The sequence below is a fragment of the Callospermophilus lateralis genome, chromosome 6 (genome assembly GCF_048772815.1).
Source record: "Callospermophilus lateralis isolate mCalLat2 chromosome 6, mCalLat2.hap1, whole genome shotgun sequence".
Classification (NCBI taxonomy): Eukaryota; Metazoa; Chordata; class Mammalia; order Rodentia; family Sciuridae; genus Callospermophilus; species Callospermophilus lateralis.
Window position 1 is genome coordinate 66,820,084 of NC_135310.1, and position 21,730 is coordinate 66,841,813.

At 34.8% G+C, this 21,730-nt stretch overlaps 1 protein-coding gene across 1 annotated transcript in view; it reads left to right on the forward strand.

Annotated features, from left to right (window-relative positions):
• The window catches only part of Mms22l (MMS22 like, DNA repair protein), a 112,327-nt gene that overhangs the window by 57,811 nt on the left and 32,786 nt on the right, over positions 1-21,730 (forward strand). The gene's annotated exons all lie outside the window — the stretch shown is intronic.

The following is a 21,730-nucleotide window of genomic DNA, read 5'->3' on the forward strand; positions in this document are numbered from 1 at the left end:
TTAAGCAGTTTCCTGAATGCTTTGTATGGATTTGTTCTCCTACCTGATGCTTGTTAGGACATGGCAGATATACCAGATACTCTAGATTTGTAGATATATGCTACTATACACAATATAACAAATTATTAGTTGGATATTATTGTATTTTAATAATGTTTATTGAGCTGTGCTAGTGCATGATGCTTCTCAGTTTGTGCTCAAAAATAAAGATTCAATTCTATTCCTAGGGAAATTCTTTTTTTAGTAGGCAATATATGTGTATAACTAGTATAGCTCAAAGTGAATTAATGGATAACACTGTAAGATATTTTGAGAATTTGTTGGGAGAATAAAGGAAGGAAAGAAACAGGAAGAGAGAAGCATTAGGAAAGATATTTTGAAATAGCGTTTGTATTGCATATGGAAGAAGTGAAATTTGCACGTGTGATAAGGAAAAGGATAGGGAAGTCCTCTTGAAAGAGGTGTGATATAAAAATAGCAGTTATATAGCTTGTAGAAGAATGAAAGGAAGAAAATGCTAGAACAGAACAGTGACTGAAGAACTAGAAGTTGAAATGGGTTAATGTTTTTTAGGGGATGCTGAAGAAGCTAGTCTGATGAAAGTGAGGGATACCTGCTTTAGTAAAAGGTCATACCGTATTATAAAGTGCTTTGAAATAAGGACAATAGCATAAACCTGGGTGAGGAGGAAATCAAGGACTGTAGGTTTTAAGTAGAGGGATAACATCAAGAGAGCATGTCCTCTTTTTCCCACATTGAATCATAGGCTCTTAGAGAGAAAGACCATACTTGGTCCCTCACGTGTAAGGGAAATAATGCAGTTGCCCTGTTAAGGGTTCACAGGCCACCCAAGGACAGCCAGCCAGCATCAAACTCTGTTTATATCAGCCAGAATATTTACCACATTAAATATCATCTATCTTTATTCATCTCTTTCACTAGACTGATACTCTCTGAGGGAATTTGTTTCACACCTTTAATATCAAGTTATCCAGCTAAAGTGCATGCCACATAATGTTGCTTAGTATACGTGTGTCCAATGAATGAATAATAATGTTATAGATGGCTCTGGGAGTAATGTACACAAAGGGAACTTTAGGTAAGGTAACTAGGTGGCAAACCATTGTGGTAATAAACTCTAGTAATGCAAAACTCTATTTATTTTTTTTTTATTTATTTTTTAATTAATTTTTATTGTAGGTTGTTCAAAACATTACATAGTTCTTGATATATCATATCATATCATAAATATATCATATCATAAATAGAGTTTTGATATATCAAAACTCTATTTAAAAATAAGACAATTTTTAAAAAAATACAAAAAGGAGAGAGCATTAGATTAAGTTATGACCAAGTGTTATGGGAATAAAGAAATGATCTGATAATCTAGGTTAGTTCTGTATATTCAGACAATAATATTTAAGCAACATTTTGAGCAGTTATGTAAATTTTAGGAATTATAAGTTAGACTTACTATAAAATATATCTTTTACTTATGTTTAACTACTGATAATTCACTGTTCCTCTGATCTAGATCTTTTCTCCTTGATGCTCTAGGCTTCATTACCCTAAAGATGTCAAAACACTTTAATGTCATGTCAATCTGTTATTTCATCCATATGAATGCAGAGGCTGTAATTTTCAATGACTTTCATATACCCACACAGTTCTCTTCCTTGTGTGATACTATGTAATTTTGGATAGGATAATCAAAGTATGAAACAGCCCTCTTTATTTTGGTACTTGTTCATTGAGCTGACTATGTGTCTATATTTCTTCAGTAAGAGAAGGTCCTGTTTCTTTCTGAACAAGGTTAATTAAGCCTTACAGCAGTGCTTAGTACACAAAGATCTGACTGAGAATTTGCCTGTGACTGGAGGACTCTGTGGTGACCATTGCATTGACCTAGACCAAAAAGAGGGGACAGCCTCAAGTGAGCCTTCACTGTACAGCTTCCAGGAATTTCCTTCCAAAATAGGGTGATGGCTTTTAACAGATGGTTACATTTATGTGATAATTTGTTTTGTGTAGTTAATATTTTTCTTGCTAAAAGCAGACCCATGATAAAATTATGTTTTCAGGCCAGAAATGCATCTTAATTCTCGTATGTATTATCCATCTAAGTATAACACAAAGCAATAGGCCAAAGACCTTTGTTTTTTATTTCATATATAAACATTGTCCAATGTGATGCTTGATAACTGCCCATGGCCACACTCTGAGTATAGGAGTGATATGTTTCCCAAGCATACGGATCAGCAGCACATTTCATATAATCATTTACTGTGCTATATAATTAACTTACAGCTCTTAGAAAACTCCGTTGTGAAAAGATGAGTAGAACTTTTCTTTTTTTAATCTTTGAAGGAGTTTACCATAAACTTTTATTACCTGGATGTTTAAAATAGAAGAGTTCCCATAAACATTTCAGTTTTTAACTCCAGCTTACTGTGCTGAGGTTTCACTATATTATAAAATATAATTTTAAAGATATTGTGTGACTTAATTTGGCTCTTACTTGTCTTTTTAACTTAGCATTAAGTTGTATTTTATTTTTCAGTTAATGGTGGAAAAGAAAGAGGTCCAAGGGAATGAATTTACAACTTATAAATTGCCACAATATTATATCTTTAAAAGCAGTAATTTTAGGTAACTGTTATTCCATCCAAAATCTAGAAGATAATAACCAGTTTTATGCCACTTCAGTACTGAGTTCGTTATGGTTGTACTCATGGGTGTTTAGTATTCTCTTTTAACCATATTTATGTCATACTGAAAATTTTTTTTTTTAAAAGAGAGAGTGAGACAGACACAGAGAGAGAGAGAGAGAGAGAGAGAATTTTTTTAATATTTATTTTATGGTTTTCAGCGGCCACAACATCTTTGTTTGTATGTGGTGCTGAGGACCGAACCCGGGCCGCACGCATGCCAGGCGAACGCCCTACCGCTTGAGCCACATCCCCAGCCCACTGAAAATTTTTATTCTCCCTTTCTAGCACTCCCTTCAAAAAAAATTATCCAAATGTTTCATTTTCTTTTTAAGGCAAGTTAGAAATAGGCATTTAGTGGTGTTTTTTTTTTTTTTAAACAAAAAGCCCTTTTCCTATCTCAAAGTGTACCTTTGATAGGTAGTTTGACTGTTATGACAAAATTTTTAATAGGTTCAAACTCCATTGAATTTCTTTGTCTTCTGTAAAATAAGAACATAAAGACATAAAACAATTTTGTTATAGTTCATTGTTAAAAGTGTTTTAATATAATGCTTATATTGAAATTTTAAAAATTTTTAGCAATGTATGTCCACTTTGGGAGATGTGAAGCATAAAAAGTTTTCATTTTACTGAAGTTCTAGTATCTATGTGGGGTCAGGAGAGATCAGTTTTGAAAACTCACCAGTAACGTTTTTTCGTTGTTATTAAATATGTACTATAAATTGTGCTTCTGGAAAGATAGGGAGGAATGTAGAAAAGCAAAGTAGAAGAATTAACAATCATTCCAATAAAATAGTTTAATTTATGCCTCTGCAGTTAAGCAGTGCTCCTGGTTAACAGAAATACCCTTCAGCTACACAGGATTTTGGAGGGTTGGAGGGCACTCATTTGCACATAAATAGCCATTAACTGATAAATTCCCAGAGGTCTCCTGTTGCATGTTAGTGGTTCTGACCTACTTAGCTAGCTTAAATTTGTTTTACAGAATTATTATAATTCTATCCTTGGTACTTAAACTTTGTGATTAATGCATGCCTCACAATACAATTAAAGTATAATTACACAGTTTTGCAGTTTCCTATCATGATGTTATTATTACAAAGATCTGGATTTTGCAAATATTAGAAGAGTTAAGGTTTTGATATTTTTCACTTCTGCTGTTATTATGTGATTATTTTAAATGGGACCTTTTTAAGTCTGAAGAATAAATGGAGTAAAGGTGAGTCATTAAGTTTAGCATTTGTAAGCTTGGAAATGGTTGGATCAGTTAATGTGTGGTCATTGGTGTCCACATTGACACTTCCCAAGCATTCTTTATGTTTTTCAAATGATTCTTGGCATCATTTACTTGCGGAAGCAGGATGAATGTTAGGAGGCAGTAGAGAAGCACTAGAGTGAGACTCAGGAGATGTGAGTTCTGATGCTGACACTTATGCTTCACTATGCAGAACAATTCTGGGTGTTCATCTGTAGAACAAGTAGTTTGGAATATACAAATGGGTTAGCAACCCAAGGTACTGCTGGCCAAATCAGGCCCAAGATCTGTTTTAGTACAGTTGTGGAGCGTAAGAATATTTTTTATATTTTTAAAGGTTGCTCAAACAAACAAAAAAAGCAGCAATTCTTGTTCTCTCAAGGCCTGCGTGCTTACCAGGAAAAAAAAAAAATGCCAATTCCCTGACCAGAAGTTCTGTATGACTCTGCCTTATTGATATTTGGCATTAAGTTACAATTGATTATTTTTAACTGGTGATGTTTTATACTCTGTCACATCAGTTTTTGGCTTCATCTCTCCATGTTTATTATTTAGAGTGGTTTGTGATATGACATCTAATACCTGTTTTGTTACTGCTCATTTTATATCCAGTTAAATTTGGGAATTGACTACTTTCTAAAACTTCATAACTTGAAATTTATGTTTCTTTTAAAGGAAATTCCTGATAAAAAGAGATTCTAAAGTATCAATGCTGTTGAAAGGTGAAAAGGAATGAAATACTTGACTTATTTTTAAGTACTAATGTTGTCAATTTTAAAGAACATTTTCAAAACTGTGCCCTGTTCTAAGGAAGAATTACAAATAAATGTTAAATAATATTCTGTAATGAACTGCAGAGACATTTTCTATCAGTTTTTCTGAACATCAGTTTTGGCCAATGTATGAGACTATACTACAGTAAGGTTTTGCATTCCCCTCATGTCATTGAACATGGGAAGTATAGGCCACTGTTAAAACTGGGCTCCATTTGAGTGATAGTCAATTGTTAATATTTGTTAAAGATAATAAGCCAAATAGTTTCAAACCACTTTTATTTGATATTGTATGTCTGGGGGGGTGGGGGGAATTTAGGCCCTTTCATTAAAAAAAAAAAAAAAAAAAAAATGGTTAGAAGTAGCAGCTGCTTTGTAAAGTTGGCATGCAATCATTACATTTCTCCAAAGAGAAAATGGTTACCCTGTAATAATCAGTCTAATGAATTCAGAAATTCATTGATTGTCCCAGCTCTGGGTAGATTAGGTAGAGACTTGCTTCAAGGAGTGGAATTTATGAAATGTTTGCTGCATCCAGCAAGCAGAGCTGCTATAATACAGCTGCCTCCTCAGTGGTTTGCTTTGATCCTGTGGAATGAAAGGACAGGAGGATCAGCTCAGGTCTAAATGAGATTACAGCTGGTTCTGCCGCTTATCTGGTCTATTGCCAACTAGTGTGGCTTTGCACGTCCTAAGGGGTTTACAACAGAAACTGTTTATTGAGTATCATCGGTTTACTCAACACAAGCAGGCTAATCCTTCCCAGCCTCAGCATGTTGTAGAATTGTGCAGGAGCCAAACCCAAAGCTGGTATAGCCAGACCCTCTAGAGCCCTTTGTCTCGCTCTATATTGATTTTTACCTGAGTTAAAGACAGTAAAAAAATAAAACCAATAACCAGTCCTATTGTGAGCAAGAGGTTAATCTTACCTAAAATCTTACAAAAAGCATCTGTTAACCCTAGAAGGGACAGCCTGCTTTTTTTGCCTTTCTAGTCAAGTGGGATTTTCTAGTTTCGAATTTTGAAGAACAAGATAAGAAAAACAGCTTAAAAGATCTTGCTAGGCATTTCAAGTTAAATGCTTAAGTCTCTTCTAGTACTGCTATAACAAATGGCTTTGTATGTGGAATATGGGTTGACTTATTTCTAAATAGTAAGTTTTTTGCTTCCATTTTGCACAAAGCATTTATTTGATGTGGCAAAGTGCATGAAAACAAGGCTAAAAACTTTAATTAAGGAAGAGAAGTCAACTGTCAATGTTAATGCCTAATACTCATTTTACCTAATGATCCTCGAATGATAGTATTTTTTAAAATAAATAAAAGCCAGTGATTGGGACCTTTATAAAGATATTCTTCTAATAAAAAATCCTGAATGTGTATATTATTTTGCTGTCTTTTTAGAAACTTTTTTAAACCTTCAGATGTAATAACTATTATAGTCTGGTCTTGAACAAATATGACTTGTAGTGGAAAATGCATTGGAAACAGACAACAGAGTTGCAGTTTCATCTCCATTTCGTACTGTTCAAGTTGTTTAACCTCTCTGAGTCCATTTCTTTTTTCCTAGCACAAAACTGAAAATAATATTATTTACTTTGCAGTATCTAATCAAACTAAATTAGAAAATAGTAGAAAGTAACTCTGAGCTAATCAGGTTAGTCAAGGCTACTGTAGTCTCTCGGGAGCCCAAAGGCATTGAAGATTATATGCCTAGGATCCCTCCTGTGATGCTAGAAAGGATCATTGCACTGCAGTAATCCTGCAGCTTTGCTCTATAACTATAGACCCCAGTCACCTTTAAAAGTATACGTTCTCAGGCAGGTAGAGAGAAGTTGCCAGGTAAGTACCCTTCCCTTAATATACAACAATGTATTAGAAAAGCTGTGAGTATGAAACTTATGTTATGGGTTGAACATTACTAATCCAAAAATCTGAAATACTCCAAAGTCCCAAACTATTTTGAGTATAATCTCCCATGGAAAATTCCTCAACTAACCTTATGTGACAGGTTGTAATCAAAACACAGGCACTCTAAAAATATCATGTAAAATTACTTTCTGGTTATTTATGTAAGATATATATGAAGTGAATGAATTTCACGTTTAGATCTGGGTCTCATCCCCAAGATCTTTCATTATATATATGCAAATATTCCAAAACCCTAATTTCAGAACACACCCAAGCATTTTGGTTAAGGGATATTCAATCTGTAGTTTAAAACTCCTAGAAAGGCCTGAAGAATAAACTGTTATTTAGGATCAATAGGTGAGCTCTCTTTATGTCCCATCTTGAATGGTTACTCAATTGCTTTATACACCCCAATAGATATTAAATACTGTCAGCTGTATTTAAATGCTAAGTAAAAGATAAAGGTAAATTTTTTAAGACGAGTGCAGGGATCTCTAGGTTTACTTTCTCCTAATTGACAAGGAACATGTATCCTCAGCTATATATAAGCTCAAAAATGTTTCTATGGAAACATTTGGAGGCTTTCTAAATGTACCGTGTGATGGAATCAGCTAAGACTGATGTTTATCTTAAACACGTAGCTTGTCCAATATTTAAACCTAATGGACAAGATGTGTACCAGTTGAAAATGTAATATTTATCCAATCATTTCTATTCTATCAAGCTAGGCTCTAAAGCAATAGGTTGAACTCACAGAGTAATAAATTTTTAGTGCATTTGGAGATAAAGGCTATTGGTGGTGATTGCTTAAACTCTTTTTGCTCAATCATCTGAATGGTGCAAATCAAAGCATTTTGTCAGACTGTGAGAAGTTTCACCTAGATATTGCTTCCCACACACGCAGGTCACCATATAAATTACGTTCACGGTTTTACAGCATAGCTGGTGCTGGAAGTTAAATTGATGCCCAGTGGTGGAACTCGTAAAACATATTCCTGTTAACACAACCAGGCAGAGTTGACATTGTTGATGGTGGGTTCGATCTAATAAACCATTGGTTCTAACAGTGATTTTTACTGTGTTTCAGAGGTGATGATGATACAAGTTTAGCAATCCAATAGTTCTTCCTGAATGGCAAAAAATTAACTCCACTGTCTGTATTACCAAATGTTGGGAGAGTAAGAGTAGGAGGTGATCAGAGCCTAATGTAACCTCGTGTTATAAAAGATGATGAATTACAAGAACTGTTTAACTCAATGTATATCTTCTTCATAAAGAAAAATGGTAATTCTTTTTCCAAAGAATGTCTAATGTATCATTTGTTGGAAATTTGGAAATAACTCATTATTATCTTGTTATTCACATATGTAGGTTATGCCTTCCTTTCAGCAAACTCTTACTCAGATACTTTTTCTTTGATACTGGGGATTGAATACAGAGGTACTCTACCACTGAGCTACATCTCCAACCATTTTTATTTTTTATTTGAGACAGGATCCCACAAAGTTACCCCGGCTAGCCTCCAACTTAGAAGCCTCCTGCCTTAGTCCTCCAGAGTAGCTGGAATTACAGGCATGTTCCACCACATCTGGCCTGGAATAAAAGCTTTATATCTGGTTACTTTTTTGTATCTGTTTGCTAAGTTACTTTTCTGTAAGAAATTTAAGCTTTAGCAAAAGGTTTTAGTTGTGTACCACAGTAACAATCAATCTACACATTTGATTTTTGCCCTAAGAGAATCTTTCAGGGGTTATTTTCCTACTGACATTTGTAAGCAATGGGCACTGTTTTAAAATTTGTATTGAAATATTCTGCTTTGGTCATAAAGCTTTATGAAAGTTTATCATTTCTTGTCTGAGAGTCAATTAATTTTCCTCATTTCTAGTTAAGATTCACATGATGCCTAGCAAAGCTTTATGACTTTATCAGCATAAGCAAAAATCTTTCCAGTTCTTTCCATTTTTTGACATGGTAGTTTCTCCTGTACCACTGTTATGCATTCATACTCAATTGGTGAGCTTATTATGGTTTAGTTCCATTTTATGAGATATCTCATATCTTTTACTCACCACTTTAACATTTCTTATCCCAGCGTATGCATGAGTTTTTTTTTTTTAACATAAGGAGATGGGCTTTTTGATGTGCAGATAAATGTTGTCAATGGTGCTATGCAGATGAAACCTGTCATGTACAAATAGCATGTATCAAGACCCAAGTATGCAGAACCAGATAAATCAGTTCATTTGCTGAAGCTTTGCAAAAAAGAAATTAGTGATATAATAAAAGCTTTTGGGGCTCTTAGCCTAATAACAACTTTATAATAAACCCCCACAGATCATTGACTCAATGGATAATCTTTTAGGAAAACTTTTTCCCTCTCTGTCTTTTCTCCCTTGTAAAGAACTGCAATAAAAACAGTAAGCAGTGTCTCTGTAGGAAAAATATATGTTTAATTATCTGGAGTAACCATAATCTAAAACTAAGAAGTTTGAAACACAGATTTGTTCTAAACAAGTTTATACTTATTTCTTTTTGATGATTGATATACATCAATTAGTCACAGCTTTTACTCTGTAGATTTCAGATTAAGCATTCCGTCTTAATTAATGTGTTTGGTACATAGAGGTTGTAGTTGGATTGTTGGGGACAGTGGAGGTTCAGAGTGGGGAGACATAAATGAGGGAGAAGAAAATTCAGGGTGAGAAATCAAGAGGGAACATTTGCCTTGTACTTAGAAGAAGGTGTTTATAAAGAGCAATGGAGGGTAGAAGAAAAGGGATGAGATCTATATACGTTTATGTATACATAAAACTTAACACTTAATTCCAAGTAGTTTATAGGCTTATAAATCTTATTTATGTACCCAAGATTCAGCATTATATTATGTGGTGACTAAGCTATTATGTCTACTGGAGTTTGTTTGTACTTTTTATGGGGAAAAAAAAAAGCCTTTCTAAAACATTCCTAGGTTTTGTTTTGTTTTACTTTTGTGCTTCACTAAATTTTGGAATTAAAAAAAAATTGTCACTGTTGGAGCTGAGAATCAGAATCGTGTTTTTAAATTCTATAGCACAATTGGCAATGGTCAGTGTATCTGGTTGTGTAATTTACTACATTTCTTGCGCATGAGAGAAATATAGAGGATGTAGAAAGCTTAAGAGGTTTCAAAAATTATTTATCAAAGAACACTACCTTTCCCAATGCATTAGCTATTGTAATTATACATTGGTACAATCTGTTGACATTGAATTGAATTTGATTTAAATGGAGGGGGATTAAGAAACTGGACATTTTTGATATTTATTGGTACACCTAGTCCATTAATGTAAATTATAGAACAAATTTCACTGTGACAGGAACATTTGAATGGATGAAGTTAAGAATCAGTCAACATTACCATTAGACCTTTCTTTTTAGGAATTTATTACCATCAATTAGAAAAAATGCTTACAAATAGAATTTAGCCTTAACCTATTGATATGGAATATTTGACCTCAAAAATATTTGGGTCTTTAGCTTTAACAAAAAGACCCCTGAATTCTTTTTTTTTTTTTTTTTTTTTTAAAGAGAGAGTGTGTGTGTGTGTGAGAGAGAGAGAGAGAGAGAGAGAGAGAGAGAGAGAGAGAATTTTTTAATATTTATTTTTTAGTTATCGGCAGACACAACATCTTTGTTTGTATGTGGTGCTGAGGATCGAACCCGGGCCGCACGCATGCCAAGCGAGCGCCCTACCACTTGAGCCACATCCCCAGCCCACCCTTGAATTCTTTTGAAACAAAGATTCCCCCATTAGCTAAACACAAGTCATAAGATGACTTAGAAAGATTACATCTGTTGTTAAATGGCAGCACTGCTGTGGACTGCTGTTTTTAGAAAAGACTGCCAGGAGGAGAGGGCTAAGTTAGTTTTTGGAGTGTTTTAATTAGCTGTGGAAGATGGGCTCCATACATTCATAAACATAATACCTTATATCTAAGGAAAATTAAAATGAAACTCTTTTTAAAAAAAGATCTTCCGATTAATGAAATGTAAAAGCAATAAGAACTGAATAAATATGTTTATATAATATCTCAGCACAAATTTGAGATAGTTATTTTGTGCTGAGTGGGTGGAAAAATAGCTTTTCTTCAAATGACCCTTGCCTTTGTCATTCATTTGTCTTTAATCTAGATTTCTGAAATCATGTGGATGGCTTCTAGGACACTTCAACCAGCTATTTTGTCTGAATCTGCCTTTGCTTCATTGCAGATACTACCTCCTTGGTTATATTTCTAATAAAATTCTTTGTTTCCTCCCACCCTGTACCAAGTATGAATTCTTTGAGGTCAGGTCTGCGTCTGTTTTGACTTCGAATCTCTAATTCCTACTTAGTATGTAGGAATGTAGTGTGTGCCATTTCTTTAAGGCATAATAAACCTTGTCAAACTAATTCTTATTACATTCACAGACATGTATAGATCACAGATTTGGAAAGCCAGGAACATCTCTTCTACGATGTCCGGAGCCTCAACTCTGATGATTCAGTGTATAGGATAGCTCACAAGAGTGGGCCTGGAAGTGCTGATGCTGGAGAATTCAGTTCTTAGATGGCATTTTTATTAACATGTCTAGTCTCTGGGCTAGAATGACCAAAGAATAGGCTTAATTCTGTTGACCTGAAAGCTACCTGTGGCATCTCCCACAGGTGTTCTCAAGGTAGTTGGACTTTATCCGGGGTATTTCAACACTCTTAGGAATGAGTTTTCTCAGCAAATAATGGAAAAACTTCATGGCCTTCTCTTTTTGTTGTTGTTTTGTCACCAAGACTTAAGAGTTACACAATGTCACATCTGTTGTACTCCGTGAGTCAAAGCACAGTTTTCTGTAAATGGTAGAATAATCAAAGCAAGACAGAGACAGAAAGGAACAAGAAGATGAAGGAAAGTAAAGACTAAGGGGCATTTAATATCACCAGTAATTACCAACTCCACTGCTGCTAAGTTAGATTGGTGGTCTCTATCCCCAAATGAGGGCATATTCCATGCTCTATTTTCCTATAGTGAGAATAAGTATATTCTTATTTTCTTTTTTAGCCATCAGTTTCTAAGGATTTTTTTTTTTTTTTTTTTTTTTTTACTCTTTCCTTTTTTCTTGAGAATTCCACACATAACATTTTGGGTAAGATCCAGTACATATGTGCATGCTCACTTTTACCCTACCAACTTTGATGAGGAAGACAACCACATTTGAAATCCTAAAAGTTCATTATGACAAGTTTAGGTATTTTATCAAAGATGTGTGCATTTTGTTGTCAGAGTCTACAAAAATCATTTCACCTCTGACTGCCCCTAACCTCAAGGACAAATATCTTAACTCAAAAGATCCTGGATCTTAATTCATAATCTTTCTCGTATGATGCTCTGGTAGGAGGACTTTGACTAGTTTCACACTGCAGCCACAGTCCCTCCTCTTACATTTATTCATTATCTGTGCCCACATACTTTCTATTCAGTTTGAAGCCTGACTTCCTGGAAGTTGGAACCACACTGAATATAAGCAGAGCAAGGTTACCTTGGCCTTACCCCTTTGGAAATGAGTTGTCATCATCAGATGATGGTTGTTCTCCTGTTCTTCTAGAAATCCCTGAGTCATCACATTCATGTGCTAATAGTTTCTTATGGAATTCCAAAGAACTTTAACCAACTCTTAATTTTGGCCTTTACCCTCAATCATTTCCTTGATGGCATCTTGAAGAGCTGTAATCTTACACCTTAACATCTAGCCTGATACTTTCCCTTTGATTCTTGTGTTATATTCAGACTTATTACTTGTTGACATCGGTTAAACTGCCCTCTCAGAGGTAGAGTAATTGTCAGAAACAGACTACAACAAAATAAACATATTCAATTTAGCGTGTATGATAGAGCACCCATTTGCCAAGGGTGTTTGCAATATGTTGTGCTAATAATACTGATGCTTATGGGTCAGGCTTGCTCATGTTGATCTTCCATGCTCACTTTTATGGGATGAGAGCACAAAATAGCATTCAAACGTGAGAGAAAGAGAATTTTGTGATAGATTGAAGTCACACAATGCATATTCATCAGGTGGGGCTTTTTAATGAAAATATTTCCATGATCTGGAACCCAGCCACCTCTTTGAATTTACCTGCTGTTCCTTCTGAAACCAGTTGTTCTTCAGCCATATTGCCTTCTTGTTTTTCCCTTAGCCTGTAGACTCTGCCAATCTTAGCTTCTTGGCATTTGTTTTTCTTCCCCCTGCAATGGGCTTCCTCAATATATGCATGGGATTCCCTCCCTTATTTATTTAGGTCTTTGCTCAGTGTCACTTCTCAAAAGGTATTTTCTGATCATCCTAATTGATATATTAGCTCCTGTCACTCGTCTGTCTGTCCTCAGAATATAAACTTCAGAACAGAGACCCCCTCTATTTTGTTTACTTTTTATCTCTACTGCCTAGAACATACAATATGAGCTGAATTCGAGAGTTAGGCAAATGGATTTATATACCTCTATACTTTTACTTTTCTCTTTTTCATCTTACTAGTCTTTACCTGACCTTTCCTTCTGTGACCTTCCTTCTCAGAATTGGTAATTGTGCACTTATAGACACAGATTAGAAGAAAGAGTACTTTGCAGCTCTCCTCCAGTACAGAATTACATATGATCTATGTGACCCAGGGGCTACAAGTTGCATGGCCATTTCCTTATCTGTTGCAAGAATTAAGTTGGAAATATTTAATAAATGGAATAATTATTGTTAATCAGAGAATCCATGCTTTATTCTAAGTGTTGGGCCTATATTAACAAATTTAATTCTGCAAGTACTGATATTATTTCTAGTTTATATGTGAGGAAAGCCAGGAGGGTGGCTACTCATTGTATTCTGTGGGCTAGCAGCATCTACTGATGGAAATGCTTACTCACAGACTCCTCCCTAGACCTACTAAGAATTAAAAACAAAAAACAAAAAACAGTATGCTTAGGTTCTGTATTAGTCAACTTTCCATTGCTGTAACACCTGAGATGATCAAGGCATAAAGATAAAGGGATATTTTGACTCAGAGTTTTGGAAATTTTAATCCATGATCACCTGGTCCCAGTATTTGAGGGAAGGCAGCATATTACAGAAGAAGCAAATGGTGGAACAAAACTGTCCATTTTGAAAAGCAAAAAAGAAGAAGGCGGCGGCACTGAAGTTCTGCTATCACTTTTAAGGTCATGCTTCTAATAACCTGAAGATCTTTCACTAAACCCTGTCTATTAAGGATTCCACCATATCCCAATAGTACCTTCCGGGAACCAAGCTTTTACTACATAGACCTTTTGGGGACATTCTGCATCCAAACTTAAAACAGGTCCTAAAGATGCAAAAATATCCTTAGTGAATCTAGGACATTAATATGTTTAGGAAGCTCTATAGATGATTTTGATGATTGTCAAGATTCGTAACTACTTCATTGCACAAGTGTACCCATAAAATGTATTGAAATATAAATGAAAAACTCAATTGATTTGGGACTCATAATCATCTATAAATAAATATATTCAATAAAGTATATATAAAAATATATAACATATATAATGTATATAATATATCTACAAATATAATAAATCATCTTTTAAGAAGTTCTTTTTTCCTTAATGGCATTGTATTTGGTGTAAGCACTGTTGCTGACTCTGCTTTTTATCTATAGTAATTTCTCTTTGATCAAATGAAAGTATAAGGTGACTTCAAGAAACTATCACTTTTTATTGGCATATTTTCATACCAGTGATAGCCATGTCTTTTAAGACTGGGACAGAACTCTATTTTAAGCATTTCATCAGTGTTACTGTTTAAGACCATAAGGCAGCATTACTATAGTGCTATAGAGTTTGGATCTGAAATCTCCTGCAAAGATCCATGTTTTAAAAAGTCTTGGTCTACAGTCCATGGTGTTATTGAGACATGGGGCCCAGTGAAAGGAAATTACGTTACTGAGATATGCTTTGAATGGGATATTAGGATCCTGTTCCTTTCTCTGTTTGCTTCCTGGCTACCATGAGTTGACCAGGCCTCCTCCTCTGCCGTATGTTCCTGCCATGATGGACTTTGCCACCATAGGCCCAAAGCAACAGGGCCAAGCAGCCATGGACTGAAACCTTTGAAATCATGATTCAAGCCAAATACAGTGGCTCACACCTGTAATCCAGGTGGCTTGGGAGGATGGCAAGCTCAGAGTCAGCCTCAGAAACTCAGCAAGGCCCTAAGCAACTTAGTGAGACTCTTTCTCTAAATAAAATATACAGAAGGGCTGAGGATGTGGCTTAGTGGTTTAGCACCCCTGGATTCAATCCCCAGTACCAATAAAGAAAGAGAGAGAGAGAGAGAAAGAAAAGAAAGAAACCATGATCCAAAATAATCTTTCCTCCTTTATGTTTACTATGTCAGCTACTTTATCACAGTAATGGGAAGCTAACCCAAAAAGGAATGTTTGATTTGTTAGATTCATCACTGGTTTTCTGATTTGTTCTGTTTTCCTAGTCTTCCAAATTAATTCAATTGTGGGTCATAGGAAAATTTTAGGTAATCATATGTAATTGACCTTAGAGATCCCTTACAGTTTACACTCCCCAGAATTATTATAATTTCAATGTATAACTTGGCTGTTATACTATTTTTATTTACCTTTAATAGGAACTTAGTATATAAATGAATGAATAAAGACAGCAATATGACATTTGAAACATGTATTATTTATTTAGTTTATAAATGTTATTGGAGACAACCATAACATAGTGATTATAAGGTGGGGCATTGAAGCTCTTCTGACTGCTAGGGTTCAAATCTTGGCTCTGCTTATTAACAGAATGACCCAGGAAAATTACTTATCCTCTCTGCACTTAGATTCCTTGTTCATGAAATGACATTAATAATAGTACCTACAAAAGAAATTGGTTAACAAAGTTAAAACATTTAGAATAGGATTATTGTATGTATTCTCAATAAACAATCTTTAATTCTTTGGCTAACAATACAGTTGCCTTATTTAAAAAAAAATCTTAGATGAAAAAAGGTCTATCCAACTAATAGTTGGTAAAATAGGGTTTATAGTCTTGGCATGTCTATCTTCAAAGCCCTTGTCTTTCTAGGGATGCTCTACTGCCTCTAAGAACACAGCTATTGGGATTTAGAAGTAGTAGCAATGTGACCAAAGTGCCTTATTATCTTGCCTTATGGTCTACAAAGAATTTTCACTGGAGTGCACTGATTTCATAATTCAGCAGCTCCATGGAGAATAGTAGGGCATTGTTCCCATATAACAGATGAAAAACAGTTTCAGAAATTTTCCAGTGTTCCAAGCTGTTTTCCTCTGTACTAGGCAAGAGTTCATTCTGATAATTCTCCTTAGATCTCTGGAGAAGCTCTTTTTTCCTTAATGGTATATTATACGTGGCTATAAGCATCATTGCCAACATTGCTTTTTGTCCCAGTATGGTCCCTCCATGACCAAAACAGCACACTCCTTGCCTTAATCTCATATATTAATTCATTTGTCTACCACCTCCTCACTCCCTGCTCCACATATGCACCGACACAGGTATACTGAGGTACTTTGGGGTGCTGCAAAGTATACCTGGATTGCTGATTGCCAGCTGTTTTCCTGTTTATCACTTGTTCCTGCTCACCTGGGCATGCACAAGACTGGAGTCAGCACTGAAGCTACTGTTCTCTCATAGGAGACTTTGTAAAAGGCTCTTTGTACCTAGAGGCTTTTTAAAAATTCTTGTTTCTTTTCTGATTTTTTTTTTTAAACATAAAATTGGATTGGATGATTTTTAGGGTAACTTCCAGCTTCAAACTTTTTTTTTTTTTCCTGATAATGTCATTATTTTGGCTATGTTATATTCTTTCTGGGTAATAAGGAAGACCATAGCTCTATTTCATAGATGTGGGCAAGTATAGCAAAAGAATTTAAAGTATCTAAGGTTTTTCAGAGAGTTTAGCTGAGCTAAAAGTAATTATAGAGTATTCTGGTTCCCATTCAGTTTTCCATTAGTTAGATCAGTATAATACTTAGAATAATCCAAACCCACAGTAGTTTTGGAACAACTTCTTAACATAGAACTTCCAATTATATTTTTCACTAATATAGATTTTTAAAGTTGCCATGTTTGAAATAGAGCTAAAAGAGGCATTCAATTATTGCTTTTAATTCCTTTCTTTCTGTTGGCTCTTATCAGTCACATTTATTGTATTATGCTTTTTCTTTGTGGTGAAAGGGCTATCATTAGACAATTTTTCTTTTCTTTATGTTTCAAGGCATAATATATGAGAAATATTAAACATGCAACTCAGTACCCAGAAGATAACATACAGAATCATATCTTTATCAGTCACAGATAAAACCAGCATATTCTAAGATTAGAAGGAAACCTTATAAGCAGTAGTCTAGGAAGGATTCCAAAAAACCTACCTAAACTATTAGTCAACAACTTGGAGACCAGGCTGACAGCACCAGCCAGGTACGAGTTCCATTGTCTCTGGTGTGTGTCTGGGGATGTGGTGGGGTGAGGAGGGTAAGTGAATATGTGAAATCAAGGGAAGAAACAGCAGGCTGGTAAAAACAGGAAAACATTTCAGAAAGTGGGCCTCAAGAGCAGTCAGATAAAGGAATCAGGAAAGCCCTTGAACATAATGAGGAAAGGAAAGGAGTCAAGACAACAGAGCTGAAATGGAAGTAATAGGACACACGTGGATAAGTGGGTGTATAAACGTGGGGGTGTTTACACAGATGGACTCATGAACACTCGGGGGCATTATTTCATGTGGTTTTCACGGTAAGCCTGTTAAGTGGACGTAGAACAATTCTTGATTGTTCATATTGACGTAAGAAAACAGGAATTGGGGAATCCTTTTTCTCCAATGTCACCTAGCTCTAAGTAGCATTGTTAATCTGTTACCCAGTTCAGTTACTTCTTTTTATCTCAATTTCTCATTTAAAAGATTTGAATAATAATTGTTTCAATCTCACAGAGTGAGAATTAGTGCTTATAAAATACTTGGCACAGTGCTGGTCTCATGGTAAATACCAATAAATGCTGGATGTTGCTGTTATTTCTATTATGAGAGCTACAATTTGAACAACTTGAAATTCAGCATATTTCTTTCCCAGTATCCTGTATTTCATCCTTTATAATGTAAAGTGGACTTGTTACTCATGTGTATTTCTACACATGTATATTTCCAAAATGATTTTAACCCATGTAAAATCTGTCTAAAACAAAAATTGCCAAATATTGGGAGATTTCACATCTTTTCCTTTACTTTTTGACCATAAATCACATTTTGCCTTTTTTGCAGTTAATCTACTTTCATATTTGTCTACTGGTTATTAAAGAAAGTAAGATAATTACTAATAAAATAGCCGTGGCTTCTAGAACTATATGAGGGTCCTTAAAGTATTTCATGCGTGCTATATGTTTTCTTTCACACTGTTGCCAATAGTGAGGAAACTCTTTTCATATTTCTAGTTTTGTAAATATGCCTTCAGTAGATGTGCAATGACCACTTCTAATATACTGTTTATTTTTCAGTAATCTTTGTGTAGTTAGCTTTCTTGTTCAGAAAATTTGATTTTTTAAAAAATTGCCTGCCATTGCATGGTATATTTTTAACTGTTTGGCTATTGTGCAGAATTTTGATTCTTCTCTCAGACACCATTATGGTATATTCTTGGCACTTCTTGCATTTATCACTCTTTGATTTCTTCATGAGTAGAGAGATCATTATAAGGTCTTAAACAAGTTTGTTCTGTGTTAATATACCAGGTGATCATTCTTCTTATTCAAACTGATATAGGTTGAATACTCAGACCATCAAACAGAAAGTCTTCTTTTTTTTTTTTTGGTGGGGGGAATACCAGGGATTGAACTCACGGTCACTCAAACACTGAGCCACATTCCCCAGTCCTATTTTGTATTTTATTTAGAGACAGGGTCTCACTGAGTTGCTTAGCACCTTGCCATTGCTGAGGCTGGCTTTGAACTCACTCTCCTCCTGCCTCAACCTTTCTGGGTTTAAGGGAAACATGACTTAAGAGTCATATTCAGGTTCAGATTATAGCCATGTGACCTATGAGCGTATTACTTAACTTTTTTGCTATCAGCTTCATCATATAAAGAGGATTAATGAACTGTCTTATAGAGTTGTCTTGAAAGTTTTCTTTATTTCACTGATATATAAAGATATAAAAGTTGTTCATATTAATAGGGTTTCATGTGATATTTTGATACATTTGTACATTGTGTAATGTTTAAATCAGGTTAAACCTGTCTCCTCAAACATTTATCATTTTTTTAAACAGTAAAAACATTCAGAATACTGTTGTTGAAATAACACCCTGCTGTGCAGTAGCATACCACAACTGTTACTCCAACTGACTGTAACTATCTATTCTTATGCCCTGCTCTCCTCAGCATCTGGTAACTACCAGTCTACACTCAACTTCTTTGAGATCTACTATTTAATTATTCCACATATGAGAGACATCATTCGGCACTTGTCTTTCTGTGCCTGGCTTATTTCACTTCACGTAATCTAGTAGTATCCATGTTGTCCAAAATGATAAGATTTCATTTTTAATGACTGAATAGTATTCCATGGTGCATATGTACCACATTTTCTTTATCCATTCATCAGTTGATGAACACTTATATTATTTTCATTTCTTGTCTAGTATGACTGGTGTTTCAGTGAACATGAGAGTACAGAAGTCTTTTCGATGTACCAATTTCATTTCATTTGTGGATTTAGATTGCCAAATCATATGTTAGCTCTATTTTTAATTTTTTGAGGAACCTCCATAATGTTTTCCATAATGGCTGTACTAATTTCCATTCCAGCCATCAGTGTGCAAGGGTTTCCTTTTATCCACATCCTCACAAGCACTTGTTATCGTTAGTCTTTTTAATAATATACAGTATTACTAGAGTAAGGTAAATGGCTCATTGTGATTTTGATTTGCATTTGTCTGATGATTAGTGATGTTAATTAAGCATATTTTCATATACCAGTTGGTCATTTTGAGAAAAGGCTGTTAAGATCTGTGGCACAGATGAAGGGAAGAATAGAAGTTCACTGGATTAGACAAAGGGGAATGAAGGGAAGGGAGAAGGGATGGGAATAGGAAAGACAGTAGAATGAATTAGACATAATTTTTCTATGTTCATATATGAATACACAACCAGTGAAACTATATCATGTACAACCACGAGAATGGGAAGTTATACTCCATGTATGTATTCTATGTCAACATACATTCTACAGTCCTGTATGTATAAAAAGAACAAATTTTTAAAAAGTGGGAAAAAAAGATCTGTGGCCCATTTTTTTATCACTTTTTTTTAGAGTTACTCTATATTCTGAATATTAGTCTTAGTTTACAAATATTTTCTCCTGTTCTGATAGTTTACTCTTGATTCTGATGATTATTTCCTTTACTGTGCTTTTCAGCTGATTATAATCCCATTTGTCTATTTTTTGTTTCCTATGATTTGGGTGTCTGATCCAAAAGCTCACTGTCCATTTCAGTGTTCTGAAGTGTTTACTCTATTTCTTCTAATAGTCTTATAGCTTCAGGTCTTACCTATAAGTCTTTAATCCATTTTGAGTTGAACATTGGTACTCATGAGAGCTAAGGGTCTGATTTTTAATTAAAAGAATTTCTAACACATAGGGATTGATCAAAAATGTTACTCCTTCCTAAGGAATAGGCTTTAGTGAATAAAGTGGCTTATTTAGAAGTAGTGAACAATATATGTCCTACCCAAGTTCAATACATTTGTACACTTGTTTCAGTACTTAAAGTAGGATTAAGTAGTACCCCACGACTGCCAGATTTCCAGTATACATGAGTACAAGATCCAAATGGTATATATAATTTATGCTTCAATTTTTTACTTCCTGTGTGGAATCATGTGACATCTTCTAAGATGTGGTCTTATAACCAGTTGGTCATTTTGTGGAATTCTGTGTATGTATTAGTTCTGTCTCATATAGTTCTTTCTAGTGTTTACTATCCCTAAACTGTTTACAAACATCAAGAATACTATATTAGAGCTGGGCGCAGTGGCACATGCCTGTAATCCCAGCGGCTTGGGAGGCTGAGATAGGAGGATCACAAGTTCAAAGCTTCAGCAAGGATGAGGAGCTGAGCAACTCACTCGTTGAGACCCTGTCTCTAAATAAAACACAAAATAGGGCTGCAGATGTGGCTCAGTGGTCAAGTGCCCCTGAGGTCAATCCCTGGTACCAAAAAAAAAAAGAATACTGTTTTAGGATTAATATAATATTATTATTTTTAGGTGCTGTTTACTTTTCTTAGTAGAATACTATTTTCTGTCAAAGGAAGTCTTCTGCTTTATTTTTATTGGTTACTTTTCCTTACTTCCTGTATAATTGAAGAAAATAAATGGGAGGATGATATCCATACAGTTATGTCCACTCTCAGTTGATCTGGCTGTGATATAAATAGAAACAGGAAAAATATTATGGTTGTGCCTTTAATACATCATATTATTAATTGCTGGGTACACTGCATAAATGCCTTCTCTTCCAGATCACTAAGAAATTCTCTTGAGTATTTCTCCTTCTTACTTTGGTAACCTCAATTTCCTGCAGATGTTTCTGTTGAGGTCTAGAAATGTCTAAATTTTCATTTTAATTAAATAGAAAGGGGAATTAAATGATGAATCGAAATTTAAGGAATTGGGATGAAGAGGAACATTTACCGTTTATTATGTTTTTTTGGCCTGAGGTACTAAGACTCACCAGCAGTTTTATACAATAGCACACAGTCCTTGTCTTTACTAAACCAGGAAAAATTTTTTAATTCAAAATACCACTTACAAGCCAGATGTACTAACCTCACTCCTAGTGTATCTATATCCTAAAGCCTTCAGGAGAAAATGGCTTAAAAATTGTTTTCATGTCTAGATTTGAGTAAAATCACTTGTCATACATGAGTTGCAAAATGCAGACCTTCATTCTGAAGCTGACTGTTTCTCATTTGGATCTGACATATTAAAAAGCATA